General features: G+C 47.6%; 1 protein-coding gene across 2 annotated transcripts in view; it reads right to left on the bottom strand.

The window, feature by feature from the left end:
• ELFN1 (extracellular leucine rich repeat and fibronectin type III domain containing 1) overlaps positions 1 to 11,888 on the bottom strand; it is a 194,798-nt gene that overhangs the window by 132,760 nt on the left and 50,150 nt on the right. The window contains exon 4 of one of the 2 annotated variants that reach the window (XM_042437434.1): positions 6,975 to 7,179. The gene's annotated coding sequence lies outside the window, so the exon portion shown is untranslated. Of the gene's footprint in view, positions 1 to 3,314; positions 3,455 to 6,974; positions 7,180 to 11,888 lie in introns of those variants that run through there. The other variant, XM_042437435.1, reaches the window with a different exon arrangement.

Below are 11,888 nucleotides of genomic sequence, written 5' to 3'. Positions count from 1 at the left end.
CCTACACTAATCCTTGCAAACTATTAGAGGGAGAATTTAAGGGGGGCAAGGCAGGTTACAGAGATCTAATAGATCCAGATCATACTGAGCAGATAGATAGATAGATAGATAGATAGATAGATAGATAGATAGATAGATAGATAGACAGACAGACAGACAGCCTACAAACCCCTATACTAAAACACTAAAAATATTAGAAGAACAATTTAATGGGGATGAAGCTCCAGAAATCTAATAGATCCATTCCCTACTGAGCAGCTAACTTGATAGATACAGAGAGATAGATAGATAGCTCACAATAAAACATTAAATAATATTAGAAGGAGAATTTTAAGGGGAGTGCAGAGAAGCTCCAGAGATCTAATAGATCCAGTCCACACTCAGCAGCTAACTCAATAGATAGACAGATATGGTAGTTAGCCTACAAACCCCTACAAGATATTAGAGGGAGGATTTAAGGGGGGTAGGGGGAAGTTCCAGAGATCTGATAGATCCAGACCACACAGAGCCACTAGCTAGAGAGATAGGTGACAGATAGCCTACAAGAACCTGCACTAAACCCTACGAACTTAGAGGGAGAATTTAAGAGGTGGGTGGTGGGGGAAGGCGCAGAGATCTAATAGATCCAGTCCATACTGAGCAGCTAACTCATGGTAAAGGAACTCCTGCATGATTTTTAAGAAGCCACCTCTGAAGCCTTGGATGGATCATGGATCGGGACTGTTTAGGCAACTGTGGTCGGAGGAGAGATGGAGAACTGGAAATCCCATGGTGAATTTCTTATTATTCAGCTTGGCTTCTTGGCCCTTAACCAGGTTGTTCCATTTCCTTGGCATCATACTGCAAGATTGGCTTAGGAGCTCACCATCCCTAGAAGAAAGCTGGGGAGAAACCTCCAGGGAGGTCACCCTCTCTCTCTCTCTCTCTCTCTCTCCATTCTCCCCAGATATTGGGGGCAGGAGGGTGAGGGGGCTTGGTTACCTTCTTGGTGAACTGATTGGGTTGGAAGGGGACTAATAGCCTAGATTCTAGAACCTTAGAAAACCACCAAGGATCCTTTCTAGACTCTAGAAGGACCCTTGGTGGTCTTCTGAGGTTCTGGCTGGAGGCAAAGCCTTGGCTGAAGTTCAACCAAGGTGGAAAAAGGCCCCCCCACCTCAAGAAATTCCCTCTTTATTTTCTCCTTCCCAGCAGATGCTCAACCCTGGTCTTGGAAGCACAGCATCCAAGAAAGTCGTAGGAATCTGGAACTAAATGTAACTGCTGATATTTAGGAAGGAAGAACTGAGCACACTGCTCTCTTCGGAGAAGGGACTTGGACAATCGGAGTCATTCATCATTTGCGACAAGTTTCCCAGCCATCAGTAAACAGCTCTATCTAAGGCACAATGTAACCTATCAGGGTGTCCTGACTTTTTCAAGACTGGGCCAAAACCATATACACAACAAGAGACTCATCCTTTTTTTCCCCTTCCAAGGGACCTACTCCTGCCTTCCTTGCTTGCTTTGGAGACCCCCAACTCAAAAAGTGTTCCCTTGTTCTCCAGAAGTTGGCCAACCTAACTCAGACCCCAGTACATCCCCTTCTTTGTCTTCGAAGCAGACATTTCCCCAGGCTCCATTCCCCCAAACATACAGCCCAGCCAAGTCTTTCCTTCACCTTAACCCAGACACACTGAATTCCCCAGAACCGAATCGGCTCTGGTTTCTAGACGATGGTTTGGGCTGTCCTCCAAGCCAAGCCCAGGGCAGACCTGCTCCAGCTTTTGCACCTAAAAAGCTTCCCAACTCTGTTCAGACCCAGATCAGGACACCTTCCTGAAGGCATCAGATGGATTTTCCTGATGCCACGAAGCTCCTTCAAAGGCTTAAGGGCGTTGGAGGACAACCAGTCAGGGAACCAAGAGAAGGTGGGTTGGAGGGTGGGGGAAAGCGAAAGGAACAGGGAGAGAGGAGAAAAATAAAGGTTTCCCATTGCGGGTGGGATTAAATAGTTGTACATCTTCTCCTCCCCAAGGTAATTGAGGAAGGGGATGTCATGGGTTCAGAGGTAGGTTGGCCAACTCTGGCCATTGGGATTTGTCCACTCACAGATTTGAAAGAAGCCGAGAAGGAGGAGAAAAAGATAGATTCTCCATTGGAGGGTGGGATTAAATAGTTTTAGACCCCCCCCAAGATAATTGAAGAAAAGGATGTACTGAGGTTGGAGATAGGTTGGCCAATTCTAGGCATAAGATCTGCCCACTCTCAGATTCTGAAGAAATTGGGAGGGAGGAGGAAAAGATAGATTTCCCATTTGGAGTGGGGGGGTGATGGTATTAAATAGTTGTAGACCCCTCCTCAAAATAATGGAAGAAGGGGATGTACTGGGGTTGAAGATAGGTTGGCCAACTCTGGGCATTGGGATCTGTCCATTCACAGATTCGAAAGAAGCCAAAAAGGAGGAGAAAAAGACAGATTCCCTCTTTGGGGATGGGGTTAATAGCTGTAGGTCCCCCCTCCCCCCCCACAAACTGTTCCCCTTCCTAAGGTTAATGGAAGGAGGAGGGTCGGAGATAGGTTGGCCAACTCCGGGCATCGGGAGCTGTCCGCCTCTCTTGGTGCTGAAACCAGCCCTATTCCGCTCGCAGCTTCTCTAGCCTCTGGAGGATCGTTCGTCCTCCCAGGCTCTCCCTGTTTCTGGAGGAAAAAGGGAAGACTAGCTAGCCTAAAAAAACCCAACCCACCCATTTCCCCCGCTTCCATCTCGCCTCAAGGGCACCTAAAGCTGGGTCTCCAAGTGCCCCCCACCCTCTTCCCTAGGGAAAACTTTCCCACTCCAAGGCTAGCCCATCATAGAGCCAGGTATGTAGCCTTTTTTCATCCCCCCCAAAAGGAAATTAAAAAGATGGGGAGGGGAGAAGAGGGCTTGGACCCTCCCCCTCTTTCCCCTTCCCTTCCCAGCCTTAACCAGGTTAGCCTGGGCGAGGGAGCCCAGCAGAGAGGCTTATCTCCAGCAACATCTGTCACAGGATGGAGGCAGGAGGAGTGTGTGTGAATGTGTGTGGATCCGTGTATCAAAGGGAGGCAGAGAGTTGGGGGCGTGGGCTGTGTGTGTGTGTGTGTGTGTGTGTGCAATGCCCAAGGATAGTAAGCCCCCAAGGAGACCCACCCTACACACACAAACCCTACACACACAAGCAGGAAACCAAGGCCAGCCTTTGCGGGAGGGAAGGAGGTTTGGGTGGGCAAGGCGAGGAAGGGAGTCCCCCCCCACGAAGGCTGAGCCTCTCCCACCCCCAAATCCCCCCACCTCATATGTCGGCTTCCCCTACCTGCCTCCAAAGCCCAGCTCCGAGGAGCCGAGGGGCGAGCCGTCTCTCTCTTTTCCTCCTCCTCCTCCTCTTGCGCGGTCCCTCTTTCCTCCTCCAGCCAAGAGCTTCCTTTCCCCACAGGCAGCCGGGCGAGGGGGGGGGGGGACGGGCAAGCCTTCCTTCCTCCTCTTTCCTCCTCCCTTCTTCCCTCCCTCTTTTCCCCTCCCCCTTTCTCTCTTCTACCCTCCCTCTTTCTTCCCTTTTCTTCTCTCCCTCTTTCTCTGCTTTCCTTCTCTATCTTCCTCCCTTTCTCTCTTCCTTCCTCCCTCTTCCTCTCTTCTTCTTCTTCTTCTATCTCCCTCCCTTCCTATTTGCCTCTTTCTCTCTTCTTTCCTTCTCTCTCTCTCTTCCTTTTCTTCCCTCGTTCTTTCTTTCCCCCTGCCTTTCTCTCTTCGCCCTTTCCTCCCTTTCTCTCCTCTTCCTCGTTCTTTCTCTCTCCCTTTCTCTCTGGACCGAGGGGCGCCTCCTCTGCAAAGTCAAGGCTGGTGGGATCGTGGCGAGGCGAGGCGAGGCGGGGATCCTGGAAGCCTTGGAGGAGCCTGGCTCTCTCTCTCGCTCTCTCCTTGGCTGGCCTGTCTTTGCAGAGTCCCGGGGAGCTCCGGCTGGAGAGGCTCTCTTTCTCTCTCTCTCCGCCTCCTTGCAATCAAGGCTTCCTTTCTCTCTCTTCCCTGGGGAGGCAGGCAGGGAGGGAGGGACGAAGGAGCCTCTCCCTCTCTCTCTCTCTCTCTCTCTCTCTCTCCCGCACCCAGAGGAGCCAGGCCAAGCCCTGCTGCTGCTGCCGGTCCAAGGGCTCCCTCCGGGGAAGCGCCCAGAGGACCGGCGGGGAGCCAGGCATCTCCTCGCCCCAGGCTTTTCCGGGGAAGACCAGGCGGGCCACGAAGAGCCCGGCCACGGGCCCTCCCTCCCTTTCCTCATTCCTTTCTTTTCTTCTTCCTTCCCTTCCTCTCTCCTTTCTTCCTCTTTCCTTCATTCCCTTCCTCCTTCCTTTCTCTTTCTAGCTTTCCTCCTTCTTTCCTTCCTTTTTCTTTCTTTCCTCCTTCCTTTTTCCTTCCTTCCCTTCTCCTCCCTTTCTCTTTCTATCTTTCCTTATTTCCTTTTTTCTTCCTTTTTCTTCCTTCTTTCCTTCCCTCCTTCCTTTCTTCTTTTCTTCCTTTTCTCCTTCCACCCTCTTCCTTCCATTCTCCTTCCTTCTCTCCTTTTCTCTTTTCTTCTTTCCTCCCTCCTATCCTTTTTCCTTCCTTCCTTCCTTCCTTCCTTCCTTCCTCTTTCTTTCTTTGAGTCTGGGCTCCTTCGATCGTGGCATTTCGCCAGCTGAGAAAGCAAGACATGGGAAGATGAAGCAGAGGCTGCATCCACACTGCGGAAACAATCTGGTTTGACACCGCTTTTACTGCCATGGCCCAGTACTATGGAATTATGGGATGTGTAATTTTGCAAGACATTTCACCTTCTCTCTCAGAGTGCTTTGGTACAGGATTCCCAGAATCCTGTAACATTGAGGCAGATAAAGAAGTGCCCCTTTAAGGTTATTTCTGCAGTGCAGATGCAGCCCCAGTCTCAAAACCCTGCTTAGAGACATCTCTGCCATTGGCCACTGGCTGGGGGAGTCTGGGAATTGTAGTTTGGAAAAGGAAACCTTCCCAGGGAAGCACTTCTCCTTGGAGCTGACTTCTCAATGGTTCAGAAACTGTGCTGCTTTATCACTGCCTTCATGGGTTTCCCAGTGAGTTCCAGTCAATCACTGTGGAAAATGGGATGGCAGATTCCCCCAGGGCCCCTCTTATGTTCCTAACCAAGACAACATATAGAACTTCCAGGGTCAAAAGCAGTCTACCACTAAATGCCAGCGCCCCCTGGAGGTGTTTGGCAGAATTAAGAGCTATTTCTCAGCTTATGGGAAGACATGTGGTCCAGAATAGGGCCAGGGATGGCTGGAAGGCCTCTTGTTCCCCCTGCTAGGTCTGGTTTGAGTCCCTTGCCTGCAGAGGCTGTCTTGGGGACGACTGTGGTGGGCCTGCTGCAACAAACACAACCCAAGAACAACACCAAAGGCATCCTCACAACTGGATGAACCTCCTGAAGAGATGCTGGCAAAACATCAGGAATAAACTCTTCTAGAACATGGCCACATGGCCCAAAAAAACCACAAAAACCTATGGTATTATTGTCATGTAAGATTATAATCCAATCAATAATTGATGGTCAGGGTGGGAGCAATGATGGTCAAAGGATCCATTTGCAGCCTGGAAAGCAAGATCTTGATTCTGTCTGTACACACACAAACAAACAAACCCTCAAGTAATTGGAGGTGTTGGGTAGGAAGGGGGAGAAAGACAATGTTTTCCCCAAAGGTGCTTCTCCCCAGCCCTTCTTGAAGAACGAATAAATATTTAACGCCGCCGGTTTGCGATGTTCTGGATTTAAAATTCAAGAGCCGCAATTTGTGTGTCAGGAAGGGGATGAAGAGCTGGTTTGAAGAGGTGGGCTGCTCCGTGCCTGATTTATTTTTCTCCTCCCTGGAGGTCGACCCTTATAAGCCCCATAAACTCATTACAGCTTGCAAAGAAGGGGAGAACGGAGAAGCATCCAACAGATGGTTGTGTTTTTCTCTCCACCAGTGTGGTGATGGGAGAGGAAAAGCCACATTCATGGGTCACTGATGGTGTTCGGCAACTAGGTCCACTCTGTGCTCATACCCTTCTTGTGAATAGGTATGCACCTTCAGGTCACCCATCAACCTATGGATCCTCAGCAGTGGTTTTGCTGGTTCCATCCTCTGAAATATAGCCTGCATCACTTGGTATGAAATGCACAGTTGTAGGATGGGTGACACATGGCGTAACAACAGTACCGTACTTTTTATTTCTACCTGAGAGACCACCTCTCTAAGAAGCTCTAGGACAACTCTGTGGTCAACATCTGCCCAACGTTGACCATAGGATCATGTTGGAGGACCTACAAATGCCTGAAGTGTTCTCTCTAGTAATCTCTAGATCCTCCAGTGCAACTCTACAGTCCATTTCCAGCAGAATCTCTCTGGAGGACCTAGAGATTCCTAGAGAGAACATACTGATCAAAACCCACAAATAACCAAATCCGCAAAAGCCAAAGCTGCAAATGTGGAGGACTAAGACGCAAAAAAGACCTAGGAGTCTTAGTAGAACTCGGCTGGAGTCGAAAGGTGGTGTTGTGGTTTATATGCCATGGTTCTCCTGCCCTACAATGCAGAGACAGAAGGGGACATGGCAGGATTCAGAAGCTCATGCCAGCCTTGTGTTTAAACATTAGTCTAATAGCTATAGATGGCAATGGACCTATGGCAGCTCTTGGCTCCGTATCAATGGGATGGTGAAACTGCTGCGAATTCAAAATTGCTTCCCAAGATGCTGAATGCTGCCCCAAAAATCGGTTCAACGCCTTAAGTAGTCCCTTGAAAACTCAGAACAGATTCACCACAAACACACACATACAGACACAAACACGTTTTCTGTCTCTCACTATCTGAGAAAGACAGAAAGAGGGAGAAGAGACCATTAATATAAGAAACGCAAAATCTATATTTACAAGAGTATTGAGTGTCAGATTGCTCTAACTGTGGAAGACACAAATTTAAGGACTTACCCAGATTTTTCACTTCCAGGGATTGTTGATGCGTTACACAGCCTGAGCGTTGTGCGTCCTTGAATCCAAATATTGCATCCCGATACAAGCGTGGAAAGGAGTGTGGATCTGCATTCATTCAGAAGGCTGTGTTTAGATTTGAAAGGTAAATCCCAGCAGATAAGGTCACCTCCGAAGCTGTCCTCCAATTCTGTTTTTCGAGCCGCTGTGAATTGACAAAGGCATTTCTTTGAGAACCAAATTGTCAAAATAAAGCAGGGATTAGTCGAGTGAGATTTCCCATGAATAACTCACCCACCCTATTTTCCCAATCGTCCATATTTTGCATCAGGGCTTATTTGTATGTGTTCGGATACAGTGACAAAAACAGCAGCTAGAAGTGTGAGCCAAGACAAAGTGAAACACTTTAATGGGCATTTTGGAAATTTTGCTTTTGGAATAAAAAGGTTCCTTTCCTCTCCATTACTCTTATTCTTTTTGGAAATTAACGGCCTTGGCGTTCTCCTGTATATTTTGGAGAAGTTTTCAAAACGCATCCAAACATGGGGAGATCGTTCAAAGCAAAGTCATATGCTTTGGAACATTAACCCCGGCCCTAAAAGAACAGTGAGATTGACAAGTTGCTGCATTAAAAGGAAAAGGCCACAAACCGAAAAGGGAGCCTGGCCTGCTTTCTCCAGTTAAACTGGGATTCAGAGCTGAAAAGTGAAGGAACATCTAATAAAACAAAATGATATCATAACAGCGAGTGCGCAGTGGCGCTTCTCCAAATGACATCTGGCAACCCAGATTTTTTTTTACTTATTTACCTAAATAACACAAGCCCAGGGAAGGACGTTCCATATGGCCCAAATGAGCGGCACTGAACTCACAACACTGAGATTGGCAAACAAGGAGGAAGTTATGTTGAGGCCAATTGGGCACGGTCCCCAACTCCTGGCTGGGCATGTGGGCAGAAGGCTGGCAGTCAGCCGGCACAGCGCACAGTCAACAGGAGAGCAGAGGAAAGGAGGGGATGCTCCAGCCCAGTGGTTTCCAAACTTTGGTCTGCCAGATGTTTTGAACATCCATTCCCAGGAACCCCATCCAACTTGGCCAACAATCCTGAGGTGTGAAGTCCAAAATACCTGGAATACAAAGTTTGGGAACCACTGCTCCAACCAGATGCCTCCAAGGAGTCACTAGTCCCTTGGATAGCTCCAAAGGGCAGCTCAGCCAACTGCATGCTGTTGGCTAAGGATGAGGAGAGTTTGTTCTTTGTGGGTTTTTCGGACTATGTGGCCATGTCCTAGAAGAGTTTCTTCCTGACGTTTTACTGGCATCTTCTCTGAAGGTGCCAGCCACAGATGCTGGTGAAATGTCAGGAATAAACTCTTCTAGAACATGACCGCAGAGCCCAAAAAACCTACAAGAAACAATGGATGCCGGCCATGAAAGCCTTCGACTTCACAGAGTATGGTTTGTTTGTGGGCCATGTGTGGCTTTCCATGGCTGTTTTAGTGTCCTCCAGCCTCAATTTATTTTAAACACTGTCTAATGTCCAAGTGGAGGTTTGCAATTGATTCAAGTCAATGGGGGGAAAGCAAAAGGGCGGGCAGAATTTTTACTCTTCTGTATGTGTTGTTTGTCTTTGGGTTGTTTCTGACTTGTGGCAACCCTAAGGTGAAGCTATTAAATATATATCCTGAAGTCACTGAGAGTGAAGGCAGTGGTGTCCACCTTCTCTCTGGAAATCTTCCCAATGGATAAGATGGTGGCTTCTAACTTCCAAGAGATTGGAGCAGAGATGTCCTGTTACTGGGTATGCTCTCAGAGCACATGTGTGAACCCATGCGTGTCCTGAGTATACATGCCTCCTGGGCATCTTTTAACCTTGGCAGTAGGGCACCCTTGGCAGATTGGACTCAACAACCCCCGTCGACGCAGAGATACCTAAGGGAGAATTTTGCTGAACACACAAGAATCAAAACATATCCAACGATTGCATTGGGAGGAATAGCAAATATTACAGCGGAGCTTCATAAACGGCAAACAGTCGATGGATAGCGCTGAAAACTAGGTAATACAGCACAGCAGACTCAGGATGGGGAAATATTAACCCAGCTAAGCAAACTCACAAAGCAAAGAGGGTTTTTAAGGGTCAGGTTGTGATTGCAAGGTGTGGAGGTGTTACAAAGCACCGCTCTCAGGGGATCGGAGGTTTAAGATCTAAATAAACCATCAAGGGTTGATAAGAGGAGAAGAGAGAAAGAGTGGTTTAAAAAAGGGGGGAGGACTGGTCAACAGCTTTCCTTAAATGCACACACTAACACAAAAACGCACACACACACACACACCAGAGGAAGTAGGAAGGATCAGGCTTGGTTAGAGCAATGGTTGTCAACCTGTGGGTCGCGACCCTGTTAGGGTTCGAATGATCCTTTCACAGGGGTCACCTAAGACCATCGGAAAACACATATTTCCAATGGTCTTAGGAACTGAGACCATCGGTTGGGGGTCACCTCAACATGAGGAATTGTATTAAAGGGTTGCGGCATTAGGAAGGTTGAGAACAACTGGATTAGAGCGTGGTGGGTCAATACCAGGAATACTGGAGAAAGGCTGTAGTCCATTGGTAGAGCATTTATTTTGCATGTCAAAGGCCCAAGTTAACTTACCTCCATATGTGTTGGGAGTGACCCATGTCTTTGAAGACTAAAGTGAGGCTGTCGTACTTTGGACATATCATGAAAAGGCATGACTCACCAGAAAAGACAATTATGTTTGGAAGGCAGAAGGCAGTAAGAAAAGCGGTATTGCAGGTAGACAGACTCATTGAAAGAAGTCATAAGAGTCTGCAAGATCTGTTGATAGTAGATGACTTGGAGGTCTCTTACCCATAGGTTCACCATAAGCTGAAGTCAACCTTGACAGCAGTTAACAACGTCAAGAAAATGACAACATAAGGGTGGCGTAGTACAGCCACTGCTTAACAACGTATGTGCAGATTCACTACGCGAGGATGATTTAGGATCAGGATGGCTTTCTGCAGAACATGGTTTCTTTTTCTTCCTGCAGATCCCCGTTTCCTTTAAATAAATATATGTGCCAGAAGGTCAGCCTCTGTCACAGGAAGGAACACATTTACAAATCAAGTGCATTTGTCTATATCAAACGCCAAGAGTCCGGAGCGGCCTTGAGCCTTATATTTAGCCAAAATCTAAAACAGACGCTGATAATTGTGTTAAAGTCAAGAAAGAGTAAAAAAAACACACACACACAAAGAATAGCCTGGCAGATTGATTGGAAGATGGCTCCCCATTAGAGCCCAGCAAAGACGATGTCTCCTGAGTGGAAGCAGAGGGGCAAGGAGTCCTTTGATTGACAAGTCTCTTTATAGCCTGGCAGAGACACTGTTGACACAGCAGGATGGGAGAAGGTCTAACAAGGCAAAGCAGAGAGAAACCGGTTAATAAAACATTTGCCGTTTTGCCCAATTATCCAGAGCCTCAGCGGGAAATGGGGTGGCGTGACTGTCAGCACCTACATCATCTTCGGAGGGCAACCGAGGCAGTTAAATTCAATAGAGAGACAGAGAAAGACTGGCATGACAAGACAGTGTAGACCATGCTCAGCTGGGGCCAACGACTGTTGCCATTCCTAATGGTCATGTCCTATCCAAAGGAGGCCTTCTTGAATGAGGAAAGGGAAGAGAAGAGGCAGGATGCCAGTCCTAAGGTGGCACTGGAGAAGGCTGGCAGCCCTGGCATGGCACCAGCAGAAGCCAATCCCAGAAAAGACTCTCAGATCACAGGCAGAGAAATATCGATATACTTGACTAAAGTCAAGCTCATCAGAAAATCCAGGCTTTCCCCCCATGAAACAAGCACTGGATGGTTTCTCAGCTTTCTTATCCATGCCATGCCCATGTATAGTTGTGAAAGCTGGATAGTGAAATAAGCAGATAGGAAGAGAACCACTCATTTTGAATGTGGCACTGGAGAAGTGTTCAATGGATACCATGGACCACTAAAAAGACCAGTAAATGGGTCCTGAAGCAAATCCAGTCTGAACTCTCCCTAGAAGATGACTAAACTGAGATTGTCATGCTTTGACCATATCATGAGAATAAAATAATGCTTGGAAAGGCGGAAGGCAGTATAGGAAAAGAAGGAGACCACATTCCAAATGGATGGATTCAATCAAGGAACCCATGGCTTTGTGTCCGCAAGACCTGAGTAGGGCTGTTGATGATGGGATGACTTGGGCGTCTCACATTCATAGGGTCACCATGGGTTGAAGTCAACAAGGCAGCAGTTAACTAAAAACAACAACACTGTGTCCATGTCACATGCCCGAAAAACCGACAAAATAACTATGGATGCAGGCCATGAAAACCTTCGACTTCACATTCAAAACACAAATCTGCTCCAACCCTATGGACAGCTACCATTCTCGAATCATTTGTGAGCCACGTCTACCCACACCGTTTCAAGAAACGCCCCCATACAGTTCTTCAGTCTATCCTTTCTGGTCAATAATGCATCATTTTCGTCTTACCCTGTGAAATGTGTTCAAATTGGGTATCCTCAAGATGAAAATAATGAGACCCAGGAGTAACCTTTTGCAGTGCAAGCCAGAAGACTAGATCTATATTATCTATCCTTCACACTGAGAAGAATGTGCTTTTTAAAGTGAGGTGTGCGAAAGAGTGTGAGTGTGCGAGAGAAAGAGGGAGAGGCTGCGTCTGTGTGTCTTTTGTACTCGAACACTCTTTATTAATAAGCATCTATGGAGGAGACGGCGTATCCGCCGCAAACGAAACCTGGTGCAGGTGTCCCTTTCCAGGTCGCAGTAAACAAAGTAAACTTTTCTGCTGGCCTCCATAATCCAATGTCAATAATGACCCTTTCAAGGATCACTCCAGAAACTAAA

The sequence above is a fragment of the Sceloporus undulatus genome, chromosome 8 (genome assembly GCF_019175285.1).
Source record: "Sceloporus undulatus isolate JIND9_A2432 ecotype Alabama chromosome 8, SceUnd_v1.1, whole genome shotgun sequence".
In the NCBI taxonomy this organism is placed as follows: Eukaryota; Metazoa; Chordata; class Lepidosauria; order Squamata; family Phrynosomatidae; genus Sceloporus; species Sceloporus undulatus.
This window is presented reverse-complemented; position numbering and strand designations above follow the sequence as displayed.